Source organism: Rutilus rutilus (genome assembly GCF_951802725.1).
Source record: "Rutilus rutilus genome assembly, chromosome: 25".
In the NCBI taxonomy this organism is placed as follows: domain Eukaryota; kingdom Metazoa; phylum Chordata; class Actinopteri; order Cypriniformes; family Leuciscidae; genus Rutilus; species Rutilus rutilus.
Genome location: NC_140229.1, coordinates 27021366 through 27033435, shown reverse-complemented (window position 1 = coordinate 27033435; position 12070 = coordinate 27021366). Strand labels below are relative to the sequence as shown.

At 39.9% G+C, this 12070-nt stretch overlaps 1 protein-coding gene across 5 annotated transcripts in view; it reads right to left on the bottom strand.

Moving 5' to 3' along the window:
* Positions 1-12070, bottom strand: part of psd3l (pleckstrin and Sec7 domain containing 3, like) — a 126458-nt gene that overhangs the window by 40124 nt on the left and 74264 nt on the right. The window lies entirely within an intron of this gene.

Below are 12070 nucleotides of genomic sequence, written 5' to 3'. Positions count from 1 at the left end.
TCTTCTCAATCTTTTAAAGCACAATTTTTAAGTGCTTTATATTTTTAATGGAAACAGATTATTTTCTCAGATATGAGTTCTGCTATTATCATGCGCTAAGCATTCCTCGCTGTAGTTAAAACATTAAAACAGCACGCCACAGGAAAAGTGTTCAAAAGCATCGCATCCACTACAAGTATTTCTATTTATTAGAATATACTTCTTTTTTTTACTTCTCTGTAATGATTTTACTGTATGTAATTTAAGGGCTTAATGAGAATGGCATATTAAATCTAAATGTGTATATCAGATGTAAAACAGTTTAACTCGCACATTATCCCGTCAAGTTTGTTTTTAACTGATCACAACCTTTGCGTGGGAAATGGCGTACGCACGTTTTGAGCGTACGCCATGTTTATAAATGAGACCGCAGAGTATCACCGACTCTTCTGAGCTCTTGACTGTGGTCAGTCATTAAGACGTGGTCAGTCATTAAGACACTGAAAATCCCACATAGAAAGTACACACATTAAACACCCGGATGATGCACTTAATTAACGTGAAAAACAAGGTGTGGAATATTGGACACTTCACGCACTCGACTGTCACCGCTTTACGTAGCAGAGGAGGGGGAGGGGCTTCAGACTCCGATGATGAATGACAAAATTACTGTATTAAATTCATACACTACACAGTTGAGTACATAATGCATAAGTGCATAGTGCGTCATTTGGGATGCAACCTGAGAACTCCCTGGCATCATGGCGATTTACACAGGCATCACTAATTCTTCAGGAAATGTAAACATCTTGTTTTTATTGGACTATATATTTGTCTACTCTTTCTGCACACGTATGCAACTATACATATGAAACTACTTTTTATCTGATCCCTGTTTAGGCAATATGGCTTGTTTAATTTAGTATTTGTTGGAATAGTTCATATTTGTTGGCATTTTTAATCGTTCATTTTAGTATTCAGTACCATACTGAATATATATGAATATAAACGGGTTATGTACTGCGGAGAGCTGAAGCGTTGACCAGTTGACGGGGATTAACGGCGGTAATGTTTGAATGTTCGAGTCCGGAGATACTGAAGACCCTTGGATCTTTGGATTTGCCTGAAGTCTGGCTTTGAAACAGAAAGATGATTGACAGCACGCCTCTGTGTAATCAGACACTGATCACTTCTACAACACACACGTACGACGCTTCTATTCTTATCAGACCTATTTTAGCTGAACTCAACACACACACATAATGCTGACGGTGTTGGCCAAGCTCTTGACCTGAGATGAATTCAACAGAAACACAAACCTTTTCAACACGACATCCATTGTATCTTCCTGGCTTATCTAGTTGTCTCTATTGCACTACAGTTTAATATCTTGTTAGAAGCTTTAATAAACACATTGATTTGGTGAGATCAATAACTGATCCGAATGATTCTGATCGTCCTGCTGGTCCAGAAGCGAGTCATTTAATAGAGATTGTTTGTCTTCACGGCAAGATTGTCTGATATCAGGTTTATAAACGCAGGCAATGTGGCGCAGCTCGTCTGTCTGAAAATAAAGCGTTAAATCAAAGGTCGAAAGATTAATTACTGGATATTAGATGGAAAGTCGCAGAGACTATCTTTAGACAACGGCTGCTTTGCACAAGCAGAGGAGAACCCTTTGAGCTCGCTCTTCAGGATCACAGAACACAATGTTGTGATGCTTTAGGAGTTCAGAGGTATGCATATAGAAAGTGTTTTTATAACACCACTGAAGAGGATTCATATATACATTATCAGCAGAAAAAGTGAAAGCTAACTTCTACAAAAGTAAGTTACAAGCTGGCCAGAAACGTATTACTCGCACTTGCCACTTGATGCATTTTACTTGTGTCTGGTCGGACTGATGGCATGTAACATGAAGCGCCAGTGCTGATGAAGGCCTGTGATTTACAACACTGCCTTACTGATTCAGTTTAGTAATTATTGGTTTACCTGTACTCAAAGTGTAAATCTTCTCGAGTCTCCTGCTCTGTGCTTTTCAGTCTCCTTCCAGGGAGTTGCTTGGAGGATTCATAATGTGCTTATGTGGTCGTTTGCACAGAGCGTGTAGATGCAAACGTTTCATTCTTAAGCGGTTTTCTCACTGTAACTGGCTTTCTGGTTCGCATGTGAACGCACTGACTGTCTTCAGGAGGGTTTCTCGAGGAGGACTGATATGCTGAATGTTTTTCTGAGAAATCTAAATGTGATCTTTATCTAGTTGTGGAAGGTGACCGCCTCCAGAGAACAACGTTACTGAAATACTGATATTCTTGCTGATGAGATAAACTGATGAAATTTATCAAAATGACGAAACTCTGCTCATTCATTGGTCCACTGATAAAGCTCACATTACTTACATCTTAATCTGAGTAAGAACTAATTAATCACTCATTAAGACATGTAATTACAAGCAGTTTTTACAACATACCCAAAGATTCTGGATCATAAAAAATAAACGAGAGAGACGATGCAGCATTTGACATTTATGCATTTGGCATATATATATTAAAATTGTAAAAAATCTGCTGTTCTTTTGAACTTTCTATTCATCAAAGAATCCTGGAAAATTAACTGTATCATGGTTTCCACAATAAAAGCAAAAACTTATTAACAAGAAAAATTAAGCTTTGCCATCACAGTAATAAATTACATATTAATATTTCACCGTTACTGTTTTTACTGTATTTTTGATCACATAATGCAGTCTTGGGCAAAAGATACTGAATGGTAGAGTGTGTGTGTGTGTGTGTGTGTGTGTATATATATATATATATATAAGCTGTAAAAAACTGTTCAGTTAATGCATTCCCTGGGAACCGAACCCATGACCTTGGCCTTGTTAGTCTACTGTTTTGACTTGAAGGACCTGATGGCAGTGTGTTGATTGTTTGATATTCCTCGTGAGAAATGACAGCAGCTGTGACATTCACAAAACTGCACTGGTTTATTGTGTTAGTGTGTGATTGCATCACTCACTGCTTTATGGCATGTACCCGCTATAAACCGGTCGAAGCGAACGGTGGTTTATTCTGAGCATCAGTGGACCAGCGTCTGTGTGTGTTCTGAGACGGGCTCGACTGCCGCCAGCGCCTCATCCTACACATGCAGGTCCACACCGTTTCAAGGGCTTTATTTTTATAGATCATACAGACACTAACACGGTCTCCTGTAGATTTTTGAGAAGCATAGTGTTTTGCGTATGCATGTCTTCATCAACTATGAGCCGCATGTAGACGTTCAGCAACAGTGGAATGCTTTCACTTGATGTCTAATAAAACCAGTTCTGTGACGTCATTCTGAAAGTGGCCAAAACGTTGTTTAGACTGAATCTTTCTCAATGCTTGAATGATCAAGATCTGAACTGCATGTGCGCTGCCCATTAACCTGTAGGTCACACTGAGGCGGGCCGCTTTACAGACCCTATAAAGATTTCATTCAATTAGAGCGCATCAGCTGAAGTGCTTTATTTCAGTATATCAGACGCTAACTGCGGGATGGAGAGTGTCCACTGTTCGCCATGTTGTTACCAGGCGCTACATGACGAGTTGCCAGCGTCAAGTCATCTTTTTGTCCTCATTAAATGCCAAATGCAGCATGAAGTAGCAAAGTCACAGTCAGGTTTTGCAGCTTCAGAAAGTTCAAGACCAGTGAGATCTCACTGTGGGCGGAGCTACCCAACTACAGGAAAATATACTATTAAAATGGATTTTTGTCAGTGGCTGACCAATATATTGCCACGGGTGTTATATTGACTGATATTTAGCATTTATTTATTAACAGCACAATCTGTTTGGCCGATAAGTGTGTGAACTATTTCGACAGTGCCAGGACTTTTATTTTGACAGTTACAGCCCTACAGTTGCAGCATGAAATTATACTTAAACATAACATTTAACTTAGATAACATTTAAACCTGTAGCATTTTTATTTCTCCATTCTGACTTTATAACTCGTAATTGACAGTTTATCACAATAATGAGTTTAGATCTCGCAATTCAGATTTCTCTTCTCTTAAATGAGATTTAAATGAAGAATTGCAAGGAAAAAGTCAGAATTGTGAGGTATAAACCTCGAAATGAGCTTTTTTACTCTTTTATTCAGGGCCGGATTATCCATAGACGGGATTGGGCGAGTGCCCTGGGGCACCAGCCAATGGGGGGCACCAAATGATTGAGAGAATGACTAAACCTTTAAAATAGTTGTTTTGTATTATTTTGCTGGAAGAGATGCAGATACAAAATGAACAGTTAATGATACAATATATACAGAGAAAATATAAAATATATGCATATTGCGATTGGGTCAGGTCACAGTGGATTTGACCCCTCCCCCCAGTCAGAGTGGAGCCCGCCAATCCTATTAAATTCAAAATGGATAGGCAGCATCAGATTAGCGGTTGTGCGAAACTAATTAAAAAGGAGAAAATATCACGACACAGAGCTACCCTTCAAAAAGTACCAGCAAGATAAATTTTTTTCTTCGAAATCAAGAAAAGACAGAGACGTCGATCGGCATCACCAGCAGAAGGCACTAGCAGCGAAACAATACCTCAAACGACACGACTCAAGCAGCAGCTAATGTTGTGAGCAAAGGCGGTAACACAAAGTTGTTCTGCTAAAGGTAAGGATTATTTACCATTATTTCTGTAAACGTGACACTGTTGTGGATTTGACATTTGTGGAATGGTTTTCTCTTTTAGCCGATTGCTTATAGATGCTTTTTACATGCTTTTGTTTCAGTCGGACTGAATTCATTCCTATTGATGATTCTGAATGTAGCGTTTACATGAACACTAAACATGTGATCGGGTTGATGTGCGCGATTATACACAAGCTAAAAATCGGAGAGGGTATAGGCTACTGCATGAATATACAGAGTTTCCTGCTATTTGCGCATAATATCCATCTTCTACATTGGTTTTTGTTTGTTTAAAACAGTAGGCTTAATATTTATCCATTTCTGGTCATAATTTGGGGATAATGAGCATACATGACCATTGTTGTACCGTGTTTTATCACGCAGTAAAAACGTCTGTGGATGAGAATCCGAAAGGACTGGTGGGACATTGACCTGCTCCACTTCACAGACACTGAGAGAAAGGAGAATTATAGAATGACGGGACCCTCATTTATATGCCACTTTATTCTGCAGGATGAACAGCTCGTTCAGCGCGTCATACGTCATTACGCTTTTTCAGCGTCATTGCACATACTGTACGCAGTCCTTTCAGTTTGTTTTCAAGTGTTTTCGTGTTCTCTCGATCGGACTAGAAAATGAATAAACCATCCCTTTCAATCCGATAGAAATTTCATTCGGATCGAGCAATAAAGATCAATCAGATCAATAAAGACGTTTACATGAAGGCTTTTCAGAATCAGTAGTCCGACTGAGCAGTCAATCCGATTACTAATGGATTTGGTTGCATGTAAACGTCTTTGCTGCTGTGCGTCTCTGTGGTGCTGAATTTATCTGATTCTTGGGCTTGCTTATTTGGTATATGTTTTTTTTTAGACATAAGGTTTTGCATGTAGTCCACATGACATTTATGATGGAAATAAAGTTGTTAAACTAGCATGTGAGTTGTATTGGGGGGGGTCCACTTACAATGTGGTCACCCTAGGGCAGTGGTTCTCAATTCCAGTCCCATTTTGTATGTCTCCCTTATTTAACACACCTGAACCAGATCATCAGCTCATTGGGAGAGACTCCATGAACTGAACTGAGTGTGTCAGACAAGAGAGACATACAAAATGTGCAGAGCAGCGGGTCCCGAGGACTGGAATTGAGAACCACTGCCCTAGGGCACTACACTGTGTTAATCCGGGCCTGCTTTTATTCCATGGCTTCCATAGACTGCTCCTGCAGATCTGTCACTTTCTGCCATCAGGCCCACTAAACACGTCAGTCATCACACGCCAACACCTAAATGCACACGCACAAGCTTTAAACCCTTCCTTTCAAACTATGCTGCAATATATCCAGTTTGCCACTATCATATTCATGTCATATTCACTTTGTACTGTATATAAAATTAGGGTTACCTGGTCTTTATTTGAGAAAATATGATGTTGGTGTTGGTTACGGTGTTTACTTCCTTTTTAAGAATTTCTTTATTTGTGAAAAAAACACAATATAGGGAAGCTTGTTTCCGCCACACAATAAAAAATAAAAAAGGTAATTGAGGCTTTTTATTTCAGAATTGCGTGCTATAAAATCACAATTGCGACAATTGTGAGAAATAAATGTGAAATTGGGACTTTTTTCTCTCGCAATTGCGAGCATTATATATGGAAACAAGCTTCCATAACAAAAGGATTACACAAACAAGAAGATTTTTTATTTCTAATTTTGTAAGTATTATGTAAAATAAATATCAATTCCATAGCAGCATGTGTTATTTACTTAATATCGGGCCTCGGCCACCCTGCTCTTTAAAATCTTGGTATGGGCCATCAAAAAATTCATATCTTTCTACCACCAATTTGCGTGCATTAATTATCATAGCGGGTTATAAAAAGACGGATCAAGAGAGTGATCACTTGTTGTGCTGGTCGTGTCTATTTAGAACGCAGTGTAATTTTGTCTGCGATGAAATCATTTAAGTTCTGCTGCAAAGGTGCTGCTGGCGCTACGAGACTCAGTCTGCCATTACCAGACTTCCTTCAGATGCCAGCCTAGAAATATGAGAGGATATTATATAATTAATATAAGCCATCAATATATTTTGAGTTTTGGCAGGTAATCAACCTGAGAGATAATATCACTGCAGAAAACAAGACAGTGACTCACACTAGAGAAAAGCTTGACCTTGTCCTCAGAGTGTGTCACTGTAATGGGCTGAAAACAACTTTAATGATTCTGACCTCGCACTCTCAGATCTTCATAAACTGGTCTGATACGTCAATATGACCGAGGCACGTCTGTCAAAGATGCAAAGATGCTTCATTCCACAGCACTGAACTAACCCATCCTAGACCAGATAATCTGCGTCCATTACAAGAAATATTGACACTGACATCAAAAGGTTTTCGATCTGTAAGATTTTTAATGTTTTTAAAATAGGTCTCTTGTGCTCACCAAGGCTGCATTTATTTGATTAATATTAAAATACAAAAAAACAGTAATATTGGGAAATATTCTTCAGTCTATATTGAACAGTCTTCAGTGTCACATGATCCTCCAGAAATCCTTCTAATATGATGATTTGATGCTCAAGAAACATTTCTGATTATCATCAGTGTAGAAAACTGTTATTTACATTTTTATTTCAGGATTCTTTGATGAACAGAAAGTTCAAAAGAACAGCATTAATCTGAAATAGAAAGCTTTTGCAACATTATACACTATTATACATCAAACGTTTGGAGTCAGTAAGAAATTTTAGTCAGTAATTTTATTTTTTGGGGGAAAGAAAAGAAATCAATACTTTTATTCATCAAGGATGAATTAAATTGATCAAAAGTGACAGTAAAGACGTATTATTTCAAATAAATGCTGTTCTTTTAAACTTTCTATTCATTAAATAATCCTGAAAATCCTATGTTTTCAACACTGATAATAATGAATGTTTTTTGAGCATCAAATCATCATATTAGAGTTATTTCTGAAGGATCATGTGACACTGAAGACTGGAGTAATGATGCTGAACATTCAGCTTTGATCACAGGAATAAATTACACTTTAAAATATATTAAAATAGAAAACAGTTATTTTAAATTGTAATAATATTTCACAATATTACTGTTTTTTGTGTGTGTGTATTTTTTGTCAAATAAATGCAGCCTTGGTGAGCAGAAGAGACTTCTTTTAAAAACATTAAAAATCTTAAAATTAACCTGGAGAACCTAGAACACACTTCTCTCCTCTCCTCTCCTCCTCATCTCTTCCTCTCCCTCCTCTCCCTCTTCTTTTCTCCTCTCCTCTCCCTCTTCCTCTCTCCTCCTTCCTCCCTTCTCTCTGTCCTCTCCCTCTCCTCTTCCTCTCCCTCTCCTCTTTCTCTTCTCTTCCTCCCTTCTCTGTCCTCTCCCTCTCCTTCTCTTCTCTTCCTCTCCTCTTCTCCTCATCTCTTCCTCTCCTCTCCTCTTCCTTCCCTCCTCTCCCTCTCCTCTTCTCTTCCTCCCTTCTCTCTGTCCTCTCCCTCTTCCTCTCCTCTCCTCTTCCTCTTCTCCTCATCTCTTCCTCTCCTCTTCCCTCCTTTCTTCTCTTCTCTTCCTCCTCTCCTCTTCCTTCCCTCCTCTCCCTCTCCTCTTCTCTTCCTCCCTTCTCTCTGTCCTCTCCCTCTTCCTCTCCTCTCCTCTTCCTCTTCTTCTCCTCATCTCTTCCTCTTCTTCTCCTCATCTCTTCCTCTTCTTCTCCTCATCTCTTCCTCTTCTTCTCCTCTCCTCTTCCTCTTCTTCTCCTCATCTCTTCCTCTTCTTCTCCTCATCTCTTCCTCTTCTTCTCCTCATCTCTTCCTCTTCTTCTCCTCTCCTCTTCTTCTCCTCATCTCTTCCTCTCCTCTTCCCTCCTTTCTTCTCCTTATCTCTTCCTCTTCTCTCCTCCTCTTCTCTTCCTTCCTTCCTTCCCTCCTCTTCTCTTCCTCCCTTCTCTGTCCTCTCCCTTTCCTCTCCCTTTCCTCTCCCTCTTCTCTTCCCTCCTCTGCTTCTCCTCATCTCTTCCTCTCCTCTTCTCTTCCCTCCTCTCTTCTTCCTCCTCTCCTCTTCCTCTTCTTCTCCTTATCTCTTCCTCTCCTCTTCCTCTTCTCTTCCTCTCCTCCTCATCTCTTCCTCTCCTCTTCTCTTCCTCTCCTCTTCTCTCCTCTTCCTCTCCCTCATCTTCTTCTCTTCCTCTCCTCTTCCTCTTCCTCTCCTCTCTGATACCTGCGATCAGGCCATGAGAGGCTCATAAACGCAGGCGTCTCGTGGAGTTGGCAGAGGACAGTCACGACAGACGCTCGGCAAGGGCACTCAGTTTTGGTGCAGCTTTACATAACGTCATATAAAGTGCGCACTTAAGTTACTGCCAAGTTATTAAGCATGCATACACATTCTGTTAGTGTGTGAAGTGTCTTCATTTTAATGAAGCGGGACAGAAAGGGGCGGAGGTGCACTATCCGGAAGAGCTGGTCATTGGGGGGTATTTAATTATTTATGCGCACTGATTTTGGCAGCTCACACACACTGGAGCTGGAGTCCATGCGGGCAGCTTCAGCCTGTTGCTGATTGAGCTGATTGAGCTGTGCCAGCACCGGACATTGCAGAGGCATCATGGGACAAAGATAGTGTAGCAGCAGGGCCATAGATCTGACGGTGAATCAAACCACCTCAAAAAAGGGCACAATCAAAGTTTCCGGTAGATATCTGAACAGCCTTCCAATAACTGGCCATTGAATTTACGATTAATCTCTCATCTGGATACTCGTGTTATGTTTCGTCATGAACTGACAAATGATATTACCTTAAGTAGCATACTGTAGTGCTGAGTGGCCCTAGAAGGTACATATGCAGGTTTTAAAGGGGCTATATGTAGGACTTTTCAGGAATTAATTGCTTTTTTTAAATCGCCAATTTGATAACAGTTTGTAATGAAACTTTACTTTCACTTTACTTTATTTATAAAGCACTTTACAACTGCACCTGCAGACCAAAGTGCTGTACAATCAACAGCATAAAACACAAACAACACACAACTTCCTAATCCAGATACTAGCCCAACCTCTCAAAGGCGTAGGAGTAACAAGAAGTCAGTTTTAACACGAGCTTTAAAAACATTTAAAGATGTGATCTCTTTTAGTTCAAGAGGCAGACTATTCCACAGCCTCGGACCTGCGGCAGAAGGGGCAGAAAGCAATGACTCATTATTTGATCTTAAAGACCTAGGTGATGATGAAGAGCAATAAGCTCAGACACATAAGCAGGAGCTATCCCATGCACTGCTTTAAAAATATACAGCAGAGTTTCATATTTTATCCAGGAATCCCTGAGAGAAGCTAAAACAGGAGAAATATGATGACTTCTCTCAGCAGTCTGGTCTAATTGCAAGCGTGATATAGTGGTCTGACAGGACCCCACATACAAAACAAGGCGAGACCGAACAAAGGCATTAATGACCTTTTCTAAATAGGCTTTACCTAATCTGGAAAAAGCAACTCTTAACCACAGCATAAATCTGCTTATCAAATTTCAGCTCTAGCTCAAACTAAACCCCTACATGTTTTACTTGCTCATGCCAATATTCTGACCATGTGCCGAAATAAGTGGCAATATCTAAGCATCCTCTGGCAAAAAAAAAAAAAAAAAAACGACCTTCCCCGACTTCCTAGGTTGTGTATGAAAGCCTGTAGACTGATATTTATGTGAAGGCTTCGGGAAAATGTAAAGGATGTGATGTTTAATCTCCTGAGAGCCTCTCTTCCCTTCAGTGACACATGAACTGAAAGCTGATGTTCAGGATAATGCAGAACGAGCCGTTCTGTACTGTAATGTGTCATGCAAAGAAAAGGAATTGATTCAAACTATAGTCTCACGTAGCCAGATCTATATAGTCTACAGTCTTAATTATACTTTATACTCAAACTATCATCACAGTGTAGTCTGAATGACCTCATCTGTCGACATGATGCCGGTGAATCTCAGAGCTGGAGCAGACATATCCTCATCGCTATGATCAGATGCTTTCTGAACTGATGTTTTCTCACCACTGTCATTTTTGTTGTGTTTATTCTGTTATTGATGAAAGCACACAGCACACATTCACACGTTCATCTACACGTCGCTCTCAGCAGAGTTGACGGCGTCGGGATGTTGTTAACAGTATATCGCTGTAGAGGTATTTCTAAATTCTTTTACTTTACTGCACGCTTAATAAACAAACTACAGCTAGTTCAAAACGCAGCAGCTCGAGTTCTTACCAGAACCAGGAAGTATGAGCATATTAGCCCGGTTCTGTCAAAACTGCACTGGCTCCCTATTAAACATCGCATCAATTTTAAAATATTGCTGATCACTTACAAAGCACTAAATGGTTTAGCTCCGCAGTACTTGAGCGAGCTCTTAACGCATTATACTCCTTCACGTCTATTGCGATCTCAAAATTCCGGCCAGTTGATAATACCTAGAATATCAAAATCAACTGCTGGCGGTAGATCCTTTTCCTATTTAGCACCAAAACTTTGGAACAGTCTTCCTACCATTGTCCGGGAAGCAGACACACTCTGTCAGTTCAAATCTAGATTAAAGACACATCTCTTTGACATAGCGTTCACATAATACATTATAGACTTCTATAATTCAATGTTAGGCTGCATAGATTAGGTCAGCTGGAACCGGGAACACTTCCCATAAATCCTGATGTACTTGTTACATCATGAGAAGAATGGCATCTACGCTAATTTTAGTGTCTTTGTTTATCCCAAGGTTTTCCCGCAGCCTGCCGGATCCAGGCCGTTTCCAGATCTGATGAAGGACCTTCGCCTGGACCCGATGTCAACGCAGTGCTGAAGTGCCAACTAGTCTCTCCCTATGGAGGATCCCTTTCCCACTCTACAGATAACGCGTCGTCGGGAAAACTCAATTTGCGTATCTACCCCGAATTGATAAAATAAAATAAAATTCTGAATCAAAACTATAAGGAAACACCAGTAATTTGTTTAGGTTTGGTTTGTAGGGAATTCCAAACCTGCACACATATATTCAAACGCACATAACTATAGAACCCGTTCTTAATGCGCATCTGAACGCCATCAGCGTTTCTCACAGGTTCGCGTTTAAAGTCTGTGTAGAGAGAATGGTGTCGTCTTGGCGGCCCTAATTTAAAAACAAATGATCGTTGCGACGGAAGCGAATCAATCAAAACTAACTTTAGCTGGAAAATAACTTTATTAAAGAACCGCTATAAAGCCAAAACAATCTTACGTTAAATTATACATTTATCTCTGTAAAGCTGCTTTGAGACAATCTACATTGTTAAGAGCGCTATATAAATGAAAATGACTTGACTTGACTTGACTTTAAGCAAAGAATGAGAAAGACCTCCGCAGAGAGTATATCAGGGTCTTGAATCACGCTCAGTC